The 21,524-nt window shown below is 32.0% G+C and overlaps 1 long non-coding RNA gene across 1 annotated transcript; it reads left to right on the top strand.

Annotated features, from left to right (window-relative positions):
* The first annotated feature begins 19,917 nt into the window (after positions 1 to 19,917).
* LOC117683966 (uncharacterized) lies at positions 19,918 to 21,524 on the top strand. The gene is made up of 2 exons (XR_010714417.1): positions 19,918 to 20,382; positions 20,850 to 21,524. It is a non-coding gene; the product is annotated as an uncharacterized lncRNA (long non-coding RNA).

Genomic DNA, 21,524 nt, shown 5'->3' with positions numbered 1-21,524 from the left:
AACTTAGCATTAAGAAAATCTTTAAAAAACAGTTAAGTTACTTTATCAATTATCATGTTAAGGATTACTGCAAATTTACTCCAAAGTGTCTTCCAAATAAGTCTAGAGTTTTTCAATGACCATTCACTTCAACCAAGACATGCATAAATCCATGTATAACGTACATGTAATTACCGTGAACAATTGCATGTATTTTAGTCTTCTTTGACTTTTCAAACAATCGAGAACAAGATCTAGAAGAGGTGCGTTTCCTTTGAAGATATAACAAGTCCAGTGGGGTCTGCAGTGGATCTGCGCTCTTCAGTTGTACCTTTCAGTACACGTGAAAAAATATCTTATAAAATTAATATAAACTTGCACAAGTGATACGTGACTCTAAGGATTGGATTTACTTTTCAAAAATGGAAATATTATATCAAATATTTACGTTTTATAACATTTTTTAAAATTTACACTTATAAACTTATAGATCTAAAATTCTCTTAACATTAAAATGATTGGTGTGTAAGCTACAAAGTATTGAAAAATGTCGCCGATAAAAAGTAAGCTACGTGACGTCACACATTATAACCAACCAAAAGACAAAATTAAACTCAAAGTTTTAATTTTTTAAAAGTCTTGAACAACCCATTCCTTCATCTTATGTGACACGTTACAAGAGAAAACAATTGCCTTTGTAGAAACACCAAGTGAAATGGTTTTTAAAGGGGCGTATTCACGATTTTGGTCAAAATTTATTTTCTCATTTTTGAGGTTTACATTGCTTCATTAAGGCATTTCTTATATGCAACCAAAATTTGGGTGTCAGTTGTCGAATTATAAGCGAGATACAGAAGATCCCAATCTTTTGTTATGTAAACAAAGCTCAGGTCATGTTATTGTTTACAATATAAATGTTGACAAGAAAATTCCAGGTAAAGACCTAAAATGAATTTGAAAAACACGAAGAACTGTTTTTATGGATAACTGATATGGTGGTGCTTGGTTTGACACAATACAACTAAAGACAATAATCAAGTAATATGAATGGTCATTTATTGAATAATATAATAAATGACAAAGTACAAAATACAACATAAAGATGCCACAATGTTAAGTTCAAAAAATACAATACTGTTAACCAAAGGAACAATATTTTAATCCTGCATATATAAACATAGATAAATAACACTGTATTGTGACTAGAATAAACAGATCATAAGACATGACATGGCAATTTCTATTTACAAAAAAGTGTCAAAGATGGGGTTATGTTTGTTCAAAACAAATGAGCAAATAAAAAAATAAGCTTAAAAAGAGATTTCCTGGTTTATTGAACCAATGTAAACACAAACATGGCACGAGCCTTGCTTACATATATATAGTCTGTCCCAAGATATTTATGCAGCACATTTGGACGATTTTTAAAAAAAAAAATACACATATCTGTGAAAGAAGTGCATTTGAAATAGTTGAAAGGTATAATTTCCAAGATAATTTCATTGACACATTTTCAACAGTCACTCAGAAAAATTCACAGGAACGAATACTGATTCCTTACGGAGATTTATAATGGGGAATGTTTACATATGTTCTCCTTTCGGAATACACTCGGAATACATCGCGCAATGTTTCAAAGGTATCATCCGGGCTTGCTGCAATACAAAATATCCGTAGACATCACATTTTTTAGCATGATTGTATTGAAACCTGATAAGATATCAGGGCCGTTTCGACTGAGAATTTTTTTTATACTTTTGAATGAACATCGTTTAAACCCTGAGGTATTTATAAATATCAAGCAATTAAGCAAAATGTGAATCCAAGATATCTTGGGACAGACTATAGTAAAGAATTGTGAGCTCTGTATTTAGCTTACATCAGTACAACTGACATTCACATTTTGGTTGACCATTAGAATTGCATTACCAAAGCATTGTTAACAATATAAAATAGAGATAAAATTCGACCAAAATCGTGACCATGTATTGTTATTATGTTCATAATGTTAAATTGTGAAATTCCCTGCCCATTCCATAGGGTTTTTGTTCGGGGAGGTGGGTGGTAATACATATGGCCATATATTGAACATTTATTTTTATTTAGATTATTGCTTTGTGTCATCAATTAACAATTTTAACTAATTACTTCATCTTGAAAACTACGTGATGAATTGTCAATTGGCAATATTGAATTAAATATGTGTTCTATTTTAGGAGATCTACTTTAATAACCTGTGCATTTTGTACTTGTAGAAAAAGGCTGTATGCATTTTGTATGCCTCATGAATGAAACTGGGAATATTTATACTACTATATTAGAATAATTGACTCGAATTTTTTAGCTTTAATGTCGATAAATCGGAAGAGTACTGTCTTTTGTTTTATATATTTTAAACATCATTGGTACTTGAAGATTACCAATTTGTTCTTATTTTTTCTCAATCAAGCTTCGCTAATTAATAATCAATGAAAATTTCTCAAAAAATTCCGGAAATCATCGGAATTTTTTGGATTTTACATTCTTGCGCATGCGCATTACATTCACGCTAAATCACGGGGAGCTCTTTATTTTTGTGTTTCCACAATATAACATTTGCATGGATTAACTTGGAAACGATAAAACAAATGCGTGTTAATTTTCATTGGATTTTTTTTCTGTTCATCAAAGAAAATACGGGAGATAACTCTAACACAAGGCATTTACTATTTTAAAAAATCCCGAGAGTTTCGAATGTCAACATGTTGTGTAAAAACGTTGTTGAAATCAATCGCAACTTCTCGGGACTTTCCGGCAAGCTCGGAGAAACACCTCGAATGTATTACCTAGGCGTCCATGACAACCCCCCCTTTTTGTAAAACTTGAAATAAGTAGAATACATTTTACGATCTGTTGAGATGTGAGCTATACTTCATTAAAGTAAACGATATACACTAAAATATAACACAGAAGCGGCATACAAGACTGTCTAGCCGATACTTATTTTAATGGGAAGCGACTCCATTTTGTATAAAATTCTAACATCCGGTGATGTTAATGCATTCGAGGTGTTTTTCCGAGCTTGCCGGAAAGGCCCGAGGAGTTGCGATTGTGTTGAAATATGTTGAATTCTGCAATTATAGAATTAAACTTTTCGAAGAAATGTATTTACAGCTTCAAAGTGGTTTGTTAGGAACAGTTTGACTGTTATTTTCAATTCAACTTTGTTAATTTTTTCCAAAATAGTTTTGGAGCGATTTTGCAATTTTCTGCTACATTACGGGTATATGAAAGACATTTTAACTGTGGTGCAGATTATTCTAACTCAGCAGAGTGTAATGAAATTAAAAGCATTATTGTAGACTTGAAGTTTGGTTATGCAAATGTCAACAATATACGGTGTTTCGATGTATCTATTTTGTAAATGCCCGATATCATATGCAATGTCAACCCGTGCACGCACGAGTCAAAGTCTAGTTACAAGGAAAAAAATGACCCTTAAAGGCATCCAGGTCTCTTATTACCAAAAGTTTACATTTTTTTTGGCCCCTGGAGCTAAGATATATTATTATATAATCCGAGATTCCTCCGGCTCTTGAACACCCTACCAACTATTTTCATTTATGAATGTTTGTCAAACATTAAATAATAAAAGCGGGGTTTTACAGTCAGAGGAGTCTCGCATTAAGGTTTAGACTTCAAAATAAAGCTTAAAATGCAACTCTCTAAGATACTCTCTTACATTTCAGTTTAAGGGCTATGGTACTCAGTTGGCCGTCAGGGCTTCTAGGTGTCTTGTTATAATACAAGCTGGCATGTTTATTTTTTTAACTTCATTTTTAACCAGTTTTCCAACGGAAAAATCCGATTATTTAAATGGTTAAAATGGCGAGCGGGCGGCTGCCAAAAGGGTACCCTCATTGTACGGATAACTCCTCCTACAGTGTTCATTTGCAGATCAATTGTACATATATCAGAGGTGTGCATATTGCTAGGATTTTGATTTCTGATAATTTATGGGGAAAAAACCCAGCTTTTTTTAACATAATCATTTTTCAGCAAAATATTGCAAATAGGGTACCCTCATTGCACGGATAACTCCTCCTACAGTTTTTAAGATATGAAGTTGTTCTTTTGCAGATCAATATAACATATATCAGAGGTGTGCATATTGCTTGGATTTTTATTCATGATAATTAATGAAAAAATACCAGCTTTTGAACTTAGTCATTTTTCGGCAAAATATTGCATATAGGGTACTCCATTTCACTGGATACGGTAGGTAGTGTTTATCAATTCAGGGTTGACATGGATTATGGATACAGTTCACATAAAAGAAAACCCGGTTTGTTGTCACATTGACAGCATTTCACTTGTTTCATTTCATTCTTCATTTGCACAAGACATTCATCTTCTGGCAAAGTTTATTATAAATAATTAAAAAGCAATATTAAAATGATGGTATGGTATATTTACATATGTAAAGTACATTGACAATGTATATACAATAAATTTTTACTAACAGGTAAAAAAAACTCAAAGGATATTTTTCAGTTATCATGGATTTTAAAAGGTGGAGGTACTTTCCCAAATTCCACAGTTCTTAAAATTTTTAAACAATTATTGTGTAAATATACAGAACGTTTTTTCCAATAATTTTTGGGAGTTGATTTTAATCAACTCCCCTATGCAGTTACTCTGGCAAACCGAAAGTGAAACAGTGTTTGGACCTAAGCACAAATCATCACCGCTGACAAGACTCAGTTCTTGAAAATGATAGAAAAAGTCTATGTAATGTATGCTGAAGCATTGTTTTTTCAAGGACACTTATCAATAAACACTTTGAAAATAGTCAGATCTTATATATTACGAACAACTAAGCTATTTTTATAGTCATGTATTCCTACGCCAGAGTTTAATAAAGCCTCGTTCAACCAAACGCTCGACTGTCTCCATAAATCTCCGAGAAGTAGAAAGGCTCTCTTGCTTGTCGGAGATTAACGGAGATAGCCAAGCGTCTGGTTGAACGAGACTAGAGTTCGATATCAATTGTGCTTGGATCCATAAAATTTTTAGAATTGCTTCGATTACTTATAAATAGTTTGAAATCTATCTTTAAATATTACACAACATGATTTATATGGGGTTTCTCGAAATTTTTGTCGGAAAAGTCTAAAATTCATATAATAAAAAAGTGCGTAATTTAAATACAGACTAGAAACTAATTGCTATGTAAGATAAGTTGATTTCAAAATAAATGATAATCGATAAAATCAACTCCCGTCAGTACTTCAGTACTTTGATTTTTAATATATTTTACTCGGATTTCTCCAAACTGTTGACATATCAAAACAAAATGGAATTCATCTTCAATATCAGAACAACATTTACATAAACGTCTTTCCTTTGGTACACTCGTGTGTCGTCCACTTTTAATTGCAAGAGTATGAGATAACAATCTAATTCTTGCAATGTGTTTCTTATACGTAGAATGTACTGATTTTGTTAGATGATATTGTAATGAAAACTGATCAATAATACGCATGTAAAAATAACATTGAGATGAGGAATTAATCTGTTCTAAAAGATGTTGAAAAAAACCGATTAATGATTCTTTGCCTAATTATAGGAAAATAGGTTGCACAATGTATATATTCTTGCTCATGCCATATACATGTATGTCCTAGGCCAAATTCAAAAAGTTTATTTTTAATTAAACTAACCCAATTTTGATCAGGTGCCAAAACAATTCACACACATTATACAGCATTTTGTAACAGGACTGCAAAATACAATTCTGACTTTGCAATTGCCGTGTTTGTATTCTTCTTCGCACTAAACACAGATTTAATGTATTCTAAATGTACTTTTTCTATATCATTTGCAGCAAGCATGCCCCATATCTCAAAGCCATAATTTAATATACTAGCAATATAAGTATCAAAAATTGCCAGCATTGTTTCTGTGTTCAGATACAATTGACTTGTTTTTGACTTCAAAGAAAACATGGCTTAACTCCCTTGGCTCGCCAAATGTTTCTGTGTATTGTTAAACGTAACAAAATGCCAAGATATGTAAAGCTATTCGCAATCTCAATTGATGCCACCTTTCATTATTGTGAATTTTACCTCTGTGTCTAAAAATGACAATTTTGGTTTTTTGTACATTTACAGTAAGACCCCAAACAAAAGTATAAGTATATACATTTAATGTATTTAACATTTTCTGAAGCTCGTGTGCAGTTTCTGAAAAAATTACCATTTCATTTGCATTTACAACCTCCCATTTTTAAAAAACTGATTTACCGCTGTTCCTCGGTAAAAGAAAAAGAAAATAATTTTAAAGGCAGAGAATTTTTATTGGATTACTGTAGGTCTTATATCTAAAAACCTTTAAAATTTTTGTAATTTTATTCACTTTTAGTATAATCTGAAGAAAATATATTACAATTGTCTAACTTTGAATACATCATTTTAACCCTATCTTGAACCACTACCAGGGATATGCCTCTTGCCGAACACTGGCGCCACGTACTTGCGCGACTACTTTTAAATTTAAAATTAAACTACGCAACGTGATTTTACCAAAACCACCCCCACCCAAACTCAATTAGGGTTTCAAAGATAGACGAGAATGGATTTTTCATATTTTTTTTTGGCTTGTCAAAATTTAGGAAAAGTCTAGCCTAGCACCCCCCCCCCATTCCACTTTTAGTTTTTGGGAATATGTGTTTGTGCGGTACGTTTATCACACGCAATTATAGTTTGTATAATAATTCAACATTCAGCATTGCTGTTAGGACTTGTGTATTACAATAATAAACAAAACCTTGCTTTTCTAGAATATGCAAGATCTCCGCAACGGTTTGTTTTCATCATCAATCATAATCCGCATGGTGTTGAAAAGTTAGACTTCTTACTAATTTAAAATGTAACCGATACTTTGTATTTACCAGGACGTCGACTTTTAAGCTGTCCTCTCGACTATGTACCTTTCTTACACTTGAGATTTTAACCGGAGTCTTGGCAGCTAAAGCTTGTGTTCATTGTGGTTGAAATAAACCATTTTCCGAAACACATTTGTATCTGTTTGCAGCTTTTTAACAAAGTAACTGTTATTTGATAGGAGATGCATCATGGAGATATCTTTCAACTTCATCTTCTAACCATTTTCTTCTGGCGTTTGCTTTTTGCCATGGTTTAGAGATTTTTGGCGGGAACACAGAAACGTGATGATGAATCTACGTAAATCCCGAGCCTAACTTAATTATTAAACACATAATTTAATGCTATGCACATGATAAAAACACGAATTATGCTGCTTTCAAATGAGGCATGAATTGATAAAAGTGTTAAGTCGTATAAAATAATATTGTCCACAAAGTGTTAAATTATAAAAAATTGTAGTAATAAATAGTAGGGTTCATTTTTTGTATAAATATTGACGAGACAAGTGCGTAAAGAATGTCGCAGCAAATCAGGATATTTTTCTTGGATGCTCGTTTTAGTAATTCCGAATAACGAGCCCGATTTTATATAGATAGTTCAAAACACGCTTATAGTACATATTCTAATTAAATAACTAATATAAAAATAGAAAACTTAATATGTTAGTTTTTTTCGAGTCGTTTAAAGTGATATTTGTTTAATTCATAACTATAATTCATAAATTCATAATTCATAAATATAACATATACATTAAAGATCGCTCGTAGTCACATAACCAAGGATGGGATAATGGAGAACAACAAACCATTATATGAGTTCACAAGCAAGTTTCTGGAAGTATAACAGGGCACTCGTTGTTCAAATTTAGAATAGGAGCATTTAGATGAAATGATGATTCATATATAAAAAATAAAAAATAAATTGTGGTGGCGGATGTGGTACATGTAAATGATATGCGGTAGTTCAAGTTTAAGTTCAAGCTTAGTGAGCTTTTCTTATCGCTTTTTCGTCCGCTGTCTGTCTGTCTGTCTGTCTGTCTCTGTCTGTCAATAAAACTGTTACATTTGCGATTTCTTCTCCAGAACCACTGGACTAATTTTATTCAAAATTAGCACAAAGCATTATTTGGTAGAGATAATTCAAGCTTGTTTATATGAAGGGCTTCACCCTTTTTCAAAGGGAGATAATTAAAAATGATTGGAAGTTTGTTGACATTTTTCAAAAATATTCATCCCAAAAACCATCTGAAGCTAAAAGCTACCCCCAAAGCTAAATCTTGTGTTGAAGCATCACCAAGTAGTGTAAATTAAAAATCATAATCCCCGATGTTAAGGTGGGGTACAATATGGGTCTAATTTCTATATTGGAATATATAGAAAAAAAAAGTTTTAAAAGTTTTCTTTTCAAAAATCAATTGAACAGCTGAAATATGTGTGGAAGCATCCGCAGGTAGTTAACATTCAACTTTGTTAAGGTGGAACCCAATGGAGGACGATTGAATTTTCACATAAAAAATCATATAAATCTTCTTAAAAACCGGTTGTCAGGCCTAAAAAGCTGAAACTTGTGTTGAAACATATTCAGGTAAATAAAATTCTTAAGTTTGTTTAAGTAATATTCCAAAAAGGAAGGGTGAAGCGACCATGAGGAATCAAATTTTAACATAAGATTGTATAGAAATAAATCTTTTAAAATCTTCTTAAAAACCAATTGGTAGGAAAAGCAGAAACTTGTGTGGAAGGATATATTCATGTATTGTGCATTCAAATTTTGTCCAAATCATGACCCCTCCCCGGGGGTGGGGTCATAATGGTAGTCGACTTTTACATAGTAATATAAAATGAAAAATCTTTAAAAATATTATTCTCAAAAACCTATAAGCCAGAAAAGCTTAGACTTGTGTGAAAGCATCTTCAGGTAGTGTTGATTCAAGTTTCTTCAAATCATGATCGATGGATGTCCTGAGGGAAGATTGGGACCATAATAATATTATTATTTTTATATAGAAATATAAAGGGAAAAAATCTTTTAAAATCTTCTATTTGCATAAAAAAGCTACTGTGGTTTCATCAATATTCGTTGAATACCAGTTTTCGTTGATTTCGTTGTTAAGTTTATCCTTGAAATTAAATATTCATTGAACTGCAATTCCTACTAATATTTTGTATTGATAGGGTCATTGGCCACGAATTTACGTATCCTTGAAACTGTGATTTTCACTTTATCCACGAAAATTGATACCCTTGAATATCAATGAAACCAAAGTATCACTTAAGTGAAAGCATTCAAAAATATGAACTTCATAATGCAAGGAATAAGTCGCAGTAATTAAAATTAAAAAAAACAAACAATTTTTTAATGAGTGAGATATGTGATTATAAATTAAATGAAACAATTTATTGTAAATCGATTATGTATAATATCCAACTAAAATAAAGTATAGGACCAATATATACAAAAAAGTGTGAACTTCAACATGTTATTTCCTATTTAAGAGTTAAATAAAAAATCAAATAATAAAGATCATTGTAGAAAGCAACTTTAACAACACATAATCTCTAAGGTATCAAGAAAGGTTCTAATAATTTGTTATTACTAGTTAGCCTTCACACGTACTCATACACCATTTCTATTGTCTCTTTTATGAATTAATAATTAAAATGTCAGATAATGATAGTTCTGACTTTGCTATGGTGTCATTTCAATATGAAAATAATCTCATTGCCCACTAAGCATAGTAGCTATAAATATAGTTTCTCCATATAATATATTCTTGCAGATGTTTGTGTATTGTACAATAATGATGTCAAAACAAAAGGTATCAAAATAAATGAACCAGACGTTTTGCTTTAAGAGTATCGGCGTTAATTAATGTTTGGTTTATCCTTTTTATTATTTTACTTGTCAATGTGTTGAAGATATTGCGGTAGGTCTTGGTCATTTAATCTTTCTCACATTGTTTGCCAAATAGGAATTTATTCTTCTCTGTTCTGAGGCCCATTTAGCCTGATCGTTGAATGATATCGCTTCGTTTTTAGATTTTGTTTATCTCAACACTGCCTTTTTTGCATTCTATTCAAAATGAGCTCATACTACGGGAGATTACTCTATAAGATTTCTGAAAATTTCTCGATCATACCCAAAATTGAACTTGACCTAGATATTCTTATAGTAAATCTGTATTTCGAATTTCATACCAATCTATGCAACCTTTGCCAAGAAATGAACTGAGGAACTACAAATTATTGGAATTTAGAAGTCCAAGGGACATAATGTCTCGATTGTACCCAAAATCAAATTTGGCTTAGATATTCTTATGATCAATCTGTATACTAAATTTCTTTACAGTAGGTGCAACCTCTGCGAAGAAAATAAACAGAAACTGCAAATAATTAGAATTTTTCGAAGTCCAAGGAGCATAACTCCGTCAAATATTTCTCGATTGTACCCAAAATTATACTTGACCGAGATATTTCTATGGTTACTCTGTGTAAAAAATTTCATTACAGTGGATACAATGCAGTGGGTCCATTAGGATTATCTGTAGACAACTCTGAAAATCTATCTATACAGGCTACATTCGAAAATAATATTTTTAACGATTGCATCCTGTTTTACAGTTTTTACTGAGAACGTAATATAGTCCCTTCGGAGAGTTGGGATATTGAAATATACAGACTCTTTCTTCTCTCTTACTGATATTACACAACAAAATTGGTCATTGTAAGCACATGATAACAACTAAACACAAACTTGAAAAGTTTGCGATCGATAAAAGCACGAAGTCGGATGCATCTAGCAATACGACACCTGATTGAACAGATGTGTGTTTTGTTTTTCAGTGCTATTCTATACCTTTTTTTTTAAATGTTTTATATATATATATATATATATATATATATATATATATATATATATATATATATATATATATATATATATATATATATATATATATATATATATATATATAAATGGCTGCTATGTTTAATTGATCTACTACATTATTTACTTGTAGCATTTTAAAAGACTTCTCATTGATGTGGAAACGAATGGACTAGAAATTGCAGAGGGATGATTAATTTTCAAACGAATTGTAAACTTAAAATCAATTTGGGCATTGTTCACGTCTATAATTTTTTTTATTTCGATATTATATTTATGGCCTTGAGATTAAATATCGGGGCATATTGTTTTGGTTCTGTCATTCCATATAACAACTTTCCTTACAAGATACTTTGATAAGTTATACTTAATATGTATCTTAGTTTACATGTTTTTGATTAAAGCGTTTTTGACCATTCTTACCGTTCGCCCATTTTTGCGTGAAAAATAAATTGTACTACAAAAAAAATGAGATCGGTCGGAGCCGGTATCGTATAATTAAAGGTCTACCCCCGAAAAAGGGTCCGACCGGACCTTTAATTTTAACATTTAAGATCCGCCTTTGCTATAAAAGGGTCCGGCCCGTATAAATATAAGAAGAGGTCCGCCTAACATAAAAGGTCCGGGGTATACATTTCATTTCTATCTTTTTAATTTCGAGAGTTTTAATTTTAATTCAATTTTAAGTCCCAAAGTTAAGGACAATACCAATTAATTTATCTTTTTAATTATCCATGTATACATGTATTTTTATAATTTCTGTTACTTTGATTAACATATTAACATATTAGATTCAGCACCCATAATCAACCCAACCACCCAGCCCGAACCATTACATGATATGCGCTTTCTCTCTCTCTCTCTCTCTCTCTCTCTCTCTCTCTCTCTCTCTCTCTCTCTCCTCTCTCTCTCTCTCTCTCTCTCCTGGTGTTTCCATCATGATGATGTGTCTCTCTCCATAACTAAATATTCATGTGTAATATTTGATTAATTTGAGCACTAAAAAGCAACTTTACGGGATAAGTATGGCTTATTCTATCTTCTTAATATTTATTTTAACAACAACAGAAAAAAGTTTCTAATATTTAACACATTCATTTTAGGTCTTCGACATTAAGAATGTAAACAAAATATTTGTTTACATAGCAAAGAATTGTAAGCTCAGTAAATCGCTGATAACTTAACGAATGGCACTCGAATTTTGGCTGCCTATCAAAATTGCCTTAATGAAGTATTGTATACATTAAAATCTGAAAAATAATTTTTGAACGAAATCGTGACCACGCCCCTTTAAAAAGAATAACATACGGAATTTGACATATGGACAGAAAAAAAAATACTAGGAAGTTAATTTTTGTTTAAAATATTTGTACATGTAAATTGCACTAACTGTCTCGAATCACTCAGATATTCCCTAAACATTAGTTTTCATTTTAATATTGTCAAAGAAAATTGAGAGAGAAGTTAAGATATACAAGTGGAGATAAAAAAAACCATAAATAGATCTTATAAATTATTGTTGTTAAAAGAAATATCTTCTCAAGGGAATGCAATGCATTTCTATCTCTTACATTAGAGATAAATATATGTAAATATAATACAATTCAAAATTTTGTCATTACAGCGAGTTTTCATGATTTTATTGCAACCGTGACACTACTTTTGGAGCAACCCTCTTATCAATCAGGACTAAAGTGTTGTGTATTTGGTGATCCGCAAAGTGTAAATGTCTCCGAATGCTATTCATGTGAAAGTCTCATTTAACGTCAAGCTCGAATGATGTAGAGATAATTTGACTGCATGATGAATTTTTTTTCTCATTTATCACTAGCTCCGATTAAAGAATGTCATAACTTTTCTCCACTTTTCCCTTTGAACTAAATCATTCTTTATTTTTCTTAGAAATGCATCTAATTTACGGTGAGGTTTTGAAATGTGAAGAAGTAAAAAATTAAAATGGTGCCTTAATGGCGCTCAAATAGCAATCTGAAGATAATTGCTAGACAGTTTACAAATATATTTCTGCATCAAAACGCTTTGTATCATAGAATTTTAAATGTCGAACATTATAGTTTAATGTTCATTGTCTTACCTGATTTATGTGGGAGAAGACACTGAATTCTTATGTGACTATCAATTTCTCTTGAATGGTATGGTATGGTATGGTGGAAATTGGAGAACATGAATTTATTAAAATGCAATGTTTGTTTTTATGGATTTCTCGTTGGAACGTATTTTGCAAGACGTTCCAAGTTAGAGACATGTACATTCAACTTCCTGATATTATCTCCTCAAACAAATAAAATACACAACATTAATATTTTGACGCATTTTAGGTTTGGGCAGTCATGCATTGCATTTATTATACCCGCACTTTCTAAAGAAAGTTCGAGTATATTGTTGTTACCCTAATCCGTCCGTCCCTCCGTCTGTCACGTTTTACTTTCTCAAACTGCTCTTACATCTTATAAACCAGCAAACTGAACTCTTGGAGTTTGATTTGAGGTATCATGTTGTTTTGTAAAAAGGTTTCAAAAATTCTCTGTTAGTCCTGGGGGTCAAATAATTGGTAAAAAAAATGACGTTTTTTTCACAAAAAACCTTCTTCCTCGAACTCCTCCTACATTTTCAACAGTAGACAAATCATCTTTTGGAATATGTTTTAGGGTATCCTATAGATGCGCAATAAGGTTTCGGAATTTTCAATTTTGTCCTGGGGGTCATTTAATGGCTGAAAAATGACGTGTTTTTTTTTTTTGTTTTTTTTTTTACAAAAAAACTGGTTTCAAAAACGTCCTTTTTTTGGCAGTAGCCAAATGATCTTTTAGAATATGATTGGGGTGTCATATTGAGGTGTGATCAGGTTCCAGAATTTTTTTATTTATTTATAGGTGATCAGTGGGCAACTTAAAATGACGTTTTTTTTGCAAAAAAAGTATGGTTCCCAGAACTCATCTTACAACTTTTGGAGTAGCTACGTCATCTTTTGGGATTAATTGGGGCTGTCCTATAGATGTGCAATAAAATCTAAATTTCATCCGGGGAGTCAAATAGTAGCAGAAAATTGACGTTTATCACTAAAAAAAAAACATAGATCCAAAAGCTCCTCCTATGATTTAATGGATAGACCCATCATATCTTGGGATATGATAGGGACTGTTCTATAGATGTGCAGTAAGGTTTTAAAAATCTAAATTTCATCCAGGGAGTCAAAAAGTAGCAGAAAATTGACGTTAATCACTTAAAAAAAACATAGATCCTAGAACTCCTTTTATGATTTAATGGATAGACACGTCATATCTAAGATCTAATAAACCCTATATATTGCAAGTAACAGTCAATATATGATTATGAAAACCCTATATTATTATCTTTGTCTGTTTTCAAGTTACCATTTACAATAGAGTCTACGATTCTTTCTACAAGGTTCAATGTTAGACCCCACACCCTTTTGATACCCCTTCCCCGAAAAGTTGTTGTCTAACCCAAAACGAGAAAAATCAAACCAGGTGCACAACTAGATATGCAGGCCTATCATATCCTTGAGTTTTGTACAATTCTGTTCAGCCATCTCTGAGAAACAAGTAAATTCAGAGCGGGAAAGAAGAAAAAGAAGACGAAGAATAATAATACATGTATTAAGAACCATACAAAAACAATAAGTCTCCAAATTTCGGGAGACTTAATAATAAAGATTAAATAGAGATAGGGTCATCAAACATCAATAATTTAAAGATTATTGACAATTTCTGATTCTAAGGGGGTCAGGATGACCCCTTAGGGTCATGACTTACATGCCATAATGATCTGATATGCGCCATGACCTAAGGAGGAATAATATCTTACGATTAAGGTGGGGATCTCAATGGTTTTTATGATATTTGATAATTTCAGGAAGAACACTTGGGATCAAGACCTACATACCATCTGAAATGCCTTGAACAAAGAAACAATAATATAATATGTACATGATATATGATTCAATTTAAGAACCCAGATATAGATCAATCATCTATGTTTTGTAATACTTCCTATGTATATATACATGTATTAGTTTGTGTTTTGTTCTATACTATTCATACACCTTGCATAATTGACAAATGATCTATTGAGATATGATCAGAGGTCATATTTCTACCTGGGGATCAATAACTAGTATTCATTGACAAGTTAAAATTAAAAACAATAAATGATTCAAATTATAAAAGTTTTTATTCTCCACATTCACACCCCCCCCCCCCCTCACACCCCCCCCCCCCCCCCCCCAATCTAACCTGGTTCTAAAGATTCAGTCTTCTTAATACATTCTGACGTGTGTGCAGTAGCAAATTTTAAATTATTTCTTGATTGCTTTTTCTCTCCTGGAGCACATTAACATTTTGGAAATTGCTTAATTCAATTTTTAAGATTTATAAACAAAATGTTATATGCATGTGTATTCGCCTATTTGGGGTAATTGAAAAGTCTCCTAAACAAAGCAGTGACATCATTAGGCTAGGAATTACCCACATGGATCAAACACTATGTAGCATATGAATATTATTTCTAGTTCAAGAATGTCAGGGTGTCCCAAAGGGGGCATACTCTATATACAATTTTACGCGCAATGACACAAAGAACAAGAATAAATTATATGGTTTAGGGATGAGGATATCAGATCTCAGAAGTTAACAAAATATACAGTGTATCATCATTTCCTATTTCATAAAGGGAGGGGGGGGGGGTTAAAGACAACACCTGGGGATCATTAGAGTACTTTACACCATTTGATGCATCATAATGACATTAGAAGATATTTTGTATTTTCCTGATCGCTTCATGACCAGAACAGTCCCATTAGGTCATGACCTACATCGTATTTGATGCATTATAATTCATTAAGAAAGAAATACTCCTTCCTTCCTATTATATCTCATATAAAAATGATAAGTGTCTAGTACACTTACTTACATGTAATACACAAATTTAATAAGAAATTGTTTATACAGGGTCAATATGGGGTCAACTCAATAGCGCAAGTCTGACAAATGAAAAAAATAACTTTTGCAACTAAAATGACCGAAACTTTACAAATGCGATGGGATAGGTAACGATGATAAGCTTATTTAAATATCAAAAGATGATGATATAGTATGCTGTCAAAGGGAGATCACATTTAGAAAGTGAAAGTAGAACCTATGTATGCTGGCATCTCATTATATTGTGCTACTACATGTATTATGCTTACCTATATTGATCAACATCATAATGATAATCCAATTAAAACACAATAATGAATTCCTTTAGCTGATCTTAACTAATCCTTTTCTGCATATGGAAAACACAGACATTTATGTATACACGTGAACCCATCTAATCGAAGAGCTGGGTAAAACTAGTACCCGATGAAATGTTAAGATTATTGATTAACTGAAAATTCACTGCAAACAGTTCAACCCCAAATTGCACATAAAGTGCTGCTCATGTGTATTATCATATGGGAAGGGATCTCATCCTTCAGTTATGAAAATTATAATTTTTGGGAGTTGATTTTTAATCAACTCTCCTATGCAGTCACTCGGACAAACCGAAAGTGAAACAGTGTTTGGACCTCAGCACAAATCATTGCTCCTGACAAGACTTAGTTCTTGAAAATAATTGATGAATTCGATGTGATGTATGCTAAGGCATTGTTTTTCAAGGAAACTTATTTACAAATACCTTAAAAATAGTCAGATTTTAAATGGTACAAACAATTTAAATATTTTTTGTAGTCGTATGTATTTCTACGCCAGAGTTCAATATACTCTCGTTCAACTCGACGCTCGGCTGTCTCCGTAAACCCTTGTCGGAGATTTACGGTGTCAGCCGAGCGTTTGGTTGAACGAGACTATAGTTCAATATTGCTAGGATCCATACAATTTTCGAGAAATATTTCTACCACTGATACATACTTTGATTTAATTAATTTTATCTTTAAATATTATTTAACACGATTCATATGGAGGTTTCTCGACATTCTAGTCGAAAAAGTTCAAAAATTCATATTATAAAGATATGCGTAATTCAAATTAGAAACTACGTATACGTGTACTTGTCATGCAAAAAAACATATCATTGATTTTAAAATAAATAAACATCGACAAAATCAACTCCAGTCACTTCTTCAGTACTTTGATTATATGTATTACCGGAGCTTGCATGTGGCCTTCATTTTTAATTAAACTGGTACAAAACAGTGTTATTTAGGGGCAAACACTTGGTGCGGGTATTACTGTCTAATGACCGCATCTAGTTTTATTTGTTAAAGTAATTTATACTAGGAAGGACATTATGTATCATGTTTAAATTATATATATATATATATATATATATATATATATATATATATATATATATATATATATATATATATATATATATATATATATATATATATATATATAAGGGAAATTGTCAAACAACATATGCAGCATTCCTTCCCTCATTTATTATTATTGACGGTGGTTGTAAAATATTATGCATATTTTAATTATGCAGTACATAAAATTTCTACTCTCAAAGGCATTTGTGTTTATCAAACATTATGTTATTTCGAGATTCCATACATACACTTACCCGCTGGATAAGAGTGGAATAGCTCGCTTTATCAAACCATCAACAATTCGGTTTGAAGTAAAAATTCATTCAATTGATAAAACAAAATTAGCACTTCATTACCAATTGTTTATTTCCACAAGCTTTAGGACATTGCTTAAGAGGGTTTGCATGACACGGAAATGGACAATTGATCAAATTTTCCGCATTGTTCTATTATACGTTTATAGATCATTATAAGGATTTCAAATTGCACGAGTAAAAGAAAGTACAGATAAGGAAAGCGTTGTATTATAGATTTCATCTGTTCTACAAAGGTATTGTGCAATAACCTATGTTAAAACAAGTTTTAATGATAGATAGCTATTTTCATTATTTTTGTCAGTCTTCTTTTTAAATATTTTAGGAAGCTACATTCAACAGACATTTTATGCATTCTTTTCAGCTTTTATAAACTCGTGTGTACATTCAATCGTTTGTCTTCCTAGCGTTTGTAAATCTTCTTTACTAATTTTTATTACATGACAAAATAATATTAAACCTTAATTTTAAAATTAATAAAGAGTAAAAATGATGCTACTTCATATGAAAACGTCAATTGCTTTGTTAAATTGTTAATGTAAAATAAATGAGATATATGTATTTACAAAAATGGTTGTTTGAAAGAAGAAGATATAAGTAAGTAAGTAAGTAAGTATTAATATTATTTTTTTATGTTAACTTTTGTGTGTAAGTAACGATTTGATGAAATATGTTGATGATTGATTTATCTTGTGTACAGAAAGAGGAAAACATGCTATAGCTGATGCTGAAATGTAGTGCATGTGTAAACTGTATCGATTTGTTGGAACACAGACATGCTCAGATGTGGAAGCTGTGAATTGAATGGCCTAAATCTACATTGGATGTGTGGGTTTAATCAATAACAGACATCGAGGTTGGTTTTACGATGACATCAATACTCGTCTCCTCCTCTCAACCACAAGAAAATCACTTTTACATTGACACAACTCACGAATAAAAAAAAATATAAATTTGTGTGGATGGGAAGATGTTTAAAGAATTCAACTCAATAGATGCATGTAGTAATGTTCATGTATCATAAAAATATTACGAGTCCCATGGGTCACAATGCTCACCTTATCCTTATTGTCTTGGTGTGAGACAACCAGTGAACTAGTAATATACATACATATCGACGTTATCAATTACAAGGAAATGAATGATTTAATACTCCAATTACCGGTGTTATATAGTGCCTTTTCCCCCTAGCCATCTTTCCCCCCGGAAAAATGGCTATATAGCAGTTTTTCCCCCCGGAAAAATGGCTATATAGCAGTTTTTCCCCCACGGAAAGCTGACTATATAGTGGGTTTTCCCCCTTTTTATAGCCAGATCACCCCCACGGAAAACCTACTATATAGTACATTTTCCCCCTTTTTTACATTCCGGTCGTGTTTAAGGCGGACCATTCGTGGCAATAATTTGCAATAACTGATGTGATATGAATTTCTCATAATAAAAGATAATTATGGCAAATATCAATACATAGAGTAAAATACATGTTTTTTTCACCCCTGTATTGAACAAAGGCACGCGCCTTCATAACAATCCTGTGTCATCACCATTTATTTCACCATTTGTTACACCTTTTACACGGATTTCGGAATACCTCTAATCTTTTTTATCTAAACGATGCTTATCTACAGTTTTGACTTCGACGTTATGACATTAACATTTTTCACAGAACACGTCAGAATACATTTGAGTGAAAGTACGCCGGTTTGGAACTCTAATTTTGTCATGTATTATCATATATGATAAAGCTCCTCCCAGGAAACTAACTGACCAATCTTGACTTAATTTTGTAGAGGAAGGGAATAAATTAATACCGTTAGAATTGAACGATCTTAAATATAATCGTATATTTTACTTCTAAATATCAAACGAGAGAAAGGGTGCAATGATATGATGAGAAACTGAAATGTTTTACTTCGATTGATTGGGTTATAACCCTTACCAAAATGAATTGTTTGCGGCAAATTTGCAGGAAACTTGCCGCAAATTTTCGGCAAGCTGATTAGTTTACCAGAAAACTTTAGAACTTGTTTGCCGATCTTTGCCAGTAGTAGCAAACTTCTGGTAAACCTCTTATATTTTGCCAGAAGTTTACCAGACACCCAATTATGTTTGCAGCTTCTTCGCCAGTAGTGACAAACTTTTGGCAAACTCCTAAAAATTTGCCAGAAGTTTACTACAAACATTTCTTTTTTCTCTTTTTTTTTACTTGCTGAGCTTGCCAAAGCTTTACCAGAAATAAGACTTATACAATTTCATACACATTCAGCACAACTTTAACAGTTTAAGACTGTCAATTTATATAATGAATTGCTTTTATAATTTTGTACATTTGTATAGAGAAAAAATTAATTTAATTAATATTTTCGGATTTAAGTTTTATTCTAAGATAGTCTCGATAAAAATCTTTATTATTACGAAAATAAGATCAACTTTAATCGCATGATGCTTCATAATGACCCCCCCCCCCCCGACCCCCACGTATTACGTGAACACCAACCTGTCTGTTCTTTTGTTATGCCATATTCTTTTTTCCTACGTTCAAATATCAGTCAACTTGGATTTGAGTATCTAAACCGCTTGATGTTGAAACATGTAGATTGAAGAATTTCCCGTACCGTTTTGCTGTTCAGTGTTTGTTTCTACTTTTACTTTTGTTTCAATGTTAGCTACGCGCGCGCTGATTGGTCGATCAATAGCTAGCCGCCAATTTTCACATTCGATGCTGCCATGTTGTCTGCCATCACCGAGATGGTAAAATGAATGAAAATAAGGGAATAAGGCTGTGCACAAGGTAAAAGAAACATTCTCAATGGAGTGTTTACTTTTGGAAAATCCACGGCTAAACAGAGGACAAATATAAGTGAATGAATCGAGTCTCAACACCCAAGGCCACTGCATGCACCATCTGCATGATCATGAGCACGGTTTTGAAAAAGTAAGTGAAGTAATGAAAATATATTAGTTGAATGGCAGTTTAAACAGTTATTGGAATATAAAACGAAAGACTGTGATCTTTTATAATGAGTTTAACAATATAAGGCCGTCCCTATGACGATGTGGGGTGTCGAATCAAGCAAAACGCTCGTTATTGACATCGTTGTGATGCATGAACAAATAATTTAAATTTGAAATTTATTTAAACAACGCCAAATTTAGGAAATTATCATTACATAGTGTATAATTAGTACATTTTATATGATTTACGTTTTTATTACTTAAATAAAAGAATTCATGTTCTACTCACATAGTCAGAGTTATAGTAGGCCTAGTGCAAATTTGTAGATCTATATAGATTTATAATAGATTGAGTAAGTATATGATAGGCTAATTTGTTTTTCTTAGAAACTGCTTTAAATTTAAAAACAATTGTGCTTATATGAAATCCATTTATCTTCCCAATAGGTGTCTGCCCTGGTGACTGGGTTACACAGACCTAAAGAAAACCATGCATGAACAACTTACTCACTGATTTTATGATCAAATGATGCAACCAAAAAAGAGTGAAGACAGAATTTGTGTAAGACTTACGTGGAAAAGCATATATAAACAACAGTGATGAAGTCTGACAATTCCATTTTGGGCATTATTGCGATATTCAGCTATTTGTGTGAAATTAAATCGGAGAGCACGTACAGCAGACTGTCATAAAAAAGACATCGAGAATGCCTTAAAGAACCCGTGATTAATTGTAACATGACCAGTGACCGTGCAGAGCTTAATTGTGAACTATATAGTTTGAACTTCGCTCATTGCGAACTTTTGTACAAGTCCATCTGTGCATGCATGTTGTGATCAAACTGCATTCAAGTTTATCGATCTGCAGCAACAAATCATCACCTATCGGTTGAGTACTATTTGTCAAATTTTATTATGGTTTGTTCATCATTTTTGTGTTTATTTTTAAAATTTATAAAATGTGTAAAATTTAAAGTTAATTACTTGTGTCCTTTATCTCTAATTTTGCTGCAACTGTTTAAGTTAAACATCTTTGTTAATTACCAGTAGAAGTTAATTGTTAATTGATTGAAAAGCATAGTACATGTATTAGTAACTCATAATTAAATGATTATTAGTGTT

Source organism: Magallana gigas, chromosome 5, assembly GCF_963853765.1.
Source record: "Magallana gigas chromosome 5, xbMagGiga1.1, whole genome shotgun sequence".
Lineage (NCBI taxonomy): Eukaryota > Metazoa > Mollusca > Bivalvia > Ostreida > Ostreidae > Magallana > Magallana gigas.
The sequence above is the reverse complement of the archived record's forward strand: the minus strand, read 5'-3'. Positions and strand labels throughout refer to the sequence as shown.